Here is a 4,780-nt window from a genome sequence, read left to right on the forward strand (position 1 = left end):
AATCACATTTCATGGGCTGGCTTTCCGAGTGTTTGGTGTAAAAAATATTTCTGAAATTACATGAGTCTTATCAATTTTACTTATTATTTTTATTTGAACTGACATCAGAACTTTTACCAATCACTAACTACAGTTCTTAGTCTTTGTACATCTCTTATTAATAAGAGACAGTCAGTCATGAGTTGACCCACCTATGTACAATGATTGTATAATGCTGAAGCTAAAGGATAACGACTCAATTTCCAAAATGCTCCATTCATTTTTCAGTAGAGGGTAGCTGTCATCACTGCTGCTTACTTACAAGTGTCTTTGCAGGTAACGCTCTGGATAAAATTTACTGAAGATGTTTCAATATAAGTGCAACACAGGCGCTGCAAAACATTAAAGAAGATGAAATTTGTGCCTTTAAGCTATCCCTATGCCCTTGTAATCATAGATGTTTCAGTAGCTGAGCTGGTTTTCAGCACAGTTGAGCAATATATCATCAACATTGCAAACATCTGCTTGAACTTCCCTGAGGATATCAAAATTAACTAAAATTTTTATAGTGCTATTTAATTGTGTCATTCCCAGTGCTGGTCAACCTAGCAAGAAGACTCTTATCTGGACTAGTACTGCGTAGTATTCCAGTTCAACCATCTGGAACAGCTGCTTGTTTCTGTAAAGGAACCCCAGAAAATGCTGTTGAATATAGTCAGTTACCATTTTACTTGATCTTTCAGATACATTCCCAACTTCTGATTACTGGCTATATTTTAAGACTGGGTATGGCTCCTTTCCTGGAGGTCGTACATCTGTTTCTAAGTGTTGAGCAGAACTGAGTTAAGAAAAAATACATACATTGTCAGGAGGCGAAAAGAAAGCAAAGGAGTCCTCAGCACCTGGAATTTGTTTTCACGGTATTTGATTATTTTCTGCATGCAGCCATTCATCTTCAATAGATTTTTTTTTAAGTTTGCTAACTCCATATATCTTAGGATGATATTTTAAAATTACTGTTTAGTTTAACTATTGTCTGTTGTTCTAGAACACAGAATCTAGAAAAGCTGCTTTATTTCCTAGTGAATTTTTATACCTAATTATTTATTCCCAGTGAATAGAGAGTTTCTAGGAGAAGTCAGAATGAGCAGAATACCTGCAGGAATGGATCACTGTTTATCCTTTTGGACTGATTATTTGACAAGAACTCCATAGCAAACCTGATGAGAAAGTTGTCAGAAGGGACAACTCACTGACATTTGAGAGCCGCTCAGAACCACTGGAATAGAAAGGAAAAGAGCCTAACAATAAACTAACCCCAGAAAGCTACATGGCACAGCAGGAGCGAATGCACAAGAGTGGGAAAAAAAAGCAGTGTAGGAGTAAACAATACCATAAGAAGCAATGCTACGTTCAGAGAAAATCAGTTACGGTTATTGAGAATTATGGACGTAAGTGAAAAGTATGCTATGTCCTTTTTGTGCGCAAATACTGTGTTGTCTGTATGCTCACTGCATAGCCAGGAATAATGACTAATCAAATTTTTCTAGAAAAGTGTTAAAAATATGATTATGAGTTGCCAGGAATCAAAAAGATATCCAATAGTTCTGTGGAACAACTTTCCAAAGTAAAGTGCAGATACAATAAATACGTCTATCCTCCAGCGTTTGAAGGAGAGATCTGTAACTGATTACTACACAGAAATTAACTAGATTCAAGTCATCGCCCTGGCTGAGAATAGTTATCACCTGAGAGAGGAAAGTTAACATACACCCTTGTTTTCTTCCTCCTCTATTGTATAGCATTTAACAGTTGTTTTTATTTAATGAAGCTTACAAATCACATTTATTTGTTCTTTTGGATGGCAATATTTGTCCTGTAGCATCCACTTCTGAAGCTTGCCTAAATAAATTAACATAGAAAAATATCCGATGCCTGATTACTCTTGATCATAAAAATACATTTGGATTACCTTCAAAGGTTCCTTCCAAATGAACAGTTTCATTCTATTCTAACTATGAAAAGACATTACAAAGCATTTAACAAACGATCTTTAATCTTCAGCTTCTCTATTTGAGGGAGAAAACTATTAAGATTTAGGACTAAGCCTTCAGCAGCTGAAATTCAGAAATCGAGCATCACAAAAAGCAGCCATTGCACAGCAGCTTGCACGCATGCATGCCCTGGGAAGCTGCATTTAGGCTGGTAGCTAGACGTCTGCAGGGTAAATTCAGCATCATCATTCTTCTCTTATCAAGCATTCTTCTTCTCTTCTGCAATTAAAACTGTTCTAGAACAGCCCAAGCTTTCTGATAATTTGTAGGCTTGTAGAACACATTTCTATCTTCAAAGATTTTCTTTACATAAAATAGTTTGGAAATTACCTCAGAAATGGCTACAAAGGAAAAAAAAAACAAGCTTTAACTTCATCACCACAAATCCGTCTAATTAATTCAGCCCTTCTCACAAAGGCTGCTCTATTATCTCAACTCCTCTTTCTTTGTGAATACCAAACCCTCATTTATTTCATCTGTGACATAATATGAATTCTGTGACAGTGTTCATAAATGTCCACTCCTTAATTCCTCTCTAGTACCAGATCCAGTGCTATTCTGGTGTACGTATCACAGATAAGTAAGGTCTTTTAAGTTCTTCATCTTGACCAGAGTTATTACATCACTGTCAAGCCACAGAACATGGAATATACCATAATTTCCTTAGTTTGCTTGATTAATTCCCTTTTTTTCCCCATGGTTTACAGCAGCAGCATGAAGTTTACGATTCAGCTGCAAGTATCTGAAGGAGGAGCAGACATTTGTTGATCAGTTGTAGGAAAAATAGACCTGAGACAGAGACAGAATTTTCTGCAGACAGTGACAGAACTATGCTACCATTCTATAATTCTATCTCAAGGGTGCTGTAGGCAAAGTTACCAGCTCAGTCTGAATACTGGATCCCTCCTAGACTGCACAAGTACAGTCATGCTTACCTTTTTAAGGCCTCACCACCTAATGGAATAGTCTTTAATGCATTTATAGTAAAAAGCTGTAATGGAAGTCAAATCCCTTTTGATGGTAGATGTGCTCTATGTTAGTGGAAACAGACAGGCATTTGCATAGTTCTCTGATTGCTTTGGATTGTCATCCCATTTCATTTCCAAGAAACTAAGCATAGACTAGACTGGAATAGTTCATTTGGAATTTCAAAGATTATCTAGTCTAACTGCCTGAACAGTTCAGTGCTAACAAAAAGGTAAAGCATACTGATGAAGGCATTATCCAAATGCCTTGTGGACATTGACAGGCATGGGGCATCAACCAGCTCACTAGGAAGCCTGTTACAGGGTTGATCACCCTCAGAATAAAGACATTATTTTTTCACGTTCATTTTGAACTTCCCCCGGCACAATATTGTGCCATTCTCATGCATCGTCCTGTTGGTTCTGAGGGAGAAGAAATCAGTACCTCTCTCTTGATTTCTTCTTTTTAGGAAGTTGTAGAGAGAAGTAAGGTCACCTCCTGGCTTCCCCTTCTCCAAAGTAGACAAATCAAGCATCCTTGGCCTCTCCTCACAGGACATTGCTTTCAGCCCTGCACCAGCTTTCAGAGGCCTCCTCCAGACACGTTGAAAAAAGCTATCATCCCTTTTTATACTGTGGAGGCCAAAACTGCACACAATATTCAATTCAAGGTGAGGCAGCAACAACGGTAACAGTAAAAGAAGAATCACCTATTTTGGCCGGTTGGCTATGCCAGGGCTGGCAGGCACACTGTTGATTCATGCTTTGCCTTTTGTTGACCAGCACCCCCAGATTCCTTTCTGCTTAGCTGCTCTCCAGACAATCAACTCCCAGTCTGTGCCTGTGTCTCGCATTACTGCACTTCAAATACATAATCTAGCATTCACCTTTCTTGAACTTCATTATGTTGCTGATTACCCAGTGCTCCACTTCATCTAGTTTCCTCTCCAGGCAGGCAACAGCATTTCCTGGGTTAGTAGCATTGGCAAATTTGTTAAGGACGCTTTCAACTCCTGCATCCAGATCACTGATAAAATCTTCAACAGAATTGGCCCTAGAATTGAGCACACAGGAACAATGCAAGTGCTCAGCTGCCTGTCAGATATAGCCCCATTCTGCATGACCTTCGTGGCTCTATTATTGAGCAAATTCATCACTCAGTGGAAGCATACCTTTTAATCAGAGAAGGATGAGGTACAGCATCAAAGCATTACTAAAACCTTTAAATACATACATATACATATTTAAGTAATATCCTACAGTAATGAGACAGAACAGTTTCAGCAGAACAGAAATAAATATCCCAGAGTTCTGAATTTAAATGAAAAACAGTGTGTTTCCTGTACATTAGGGAACATAAGCGCTCCCTCTCTCTGACATCTCAGGAAAGTCTCCCATTTTCTAGATGAAAGAAACGGACCGTGGTACAGTGTTCTGTACCACTCACATTCTGGCTCACTCAGCTCCCCTGTTTTCATTCTGCTCCTCTGCTGTGAAAGCCAGAACATGTGTGGCCACTCCTAGGGTGTGCTTGGCAAGCTTCAGAGCACAGACGCCAAGCTCCGGAATGTGTTTTTTCCAGCATTGATATGTGGGACTGTAGCTGTCTTCTTGGCTGGATTTCTTTATGTTGCTGGCTGGCTTCACGTTTGGCTGCTGAAACTAATGAAGGTGTTGCCAACAGGACTGGTGTGGGGATTAGTCTGGTTTAGCTGTCCTAACCTTCAGGATGCCATGATCCTTCAATTTCCCTTCCACAAAAACAAAAACAAAAACAAAAAA

The 4,780-nt window shown here is 39.1% G+C and overlaps 1 long non-coding RNA gene across 1 annotated transcript in view; it reads right to left on the reverse strand.

Annotated features, from left to right (window-relative positions):
* Positions 1 to 3,699: 3,699 nt before the first annotated feature.
* Positions 3,700 to 4,780, reverse strand: part of LOC116217546 — a 15,627-nt gene continuing 14,546 nt past the window's right edge. The window contains exon 2 of the long non-coding RNA XR_004162220.1: positions 3,700 to 4,749. This is a non-coding gene — a long non-coding RNA (uncharacterized LOC116217546). The remainder of the gene's footprint in view (positions 4,750 to 4,780) is intronic.

The sequence above is a fragment of the Meleagris gallopavo genome, chromosome Z (assembly GCF_000146605.3).
Source record: "Meleagris gallopavo isolate NT-WF06-2002-E0010 breed Aviagen turkey brand Nicholas breeding stock chromosome Z, Turkey_5.1, whole genome shotgun sequence".
NCBI lineage: Eukaryota > Metazoa > Chordata > Aves > Galliformes > Phasianidae > Meleagris > Meleagris gallopavo.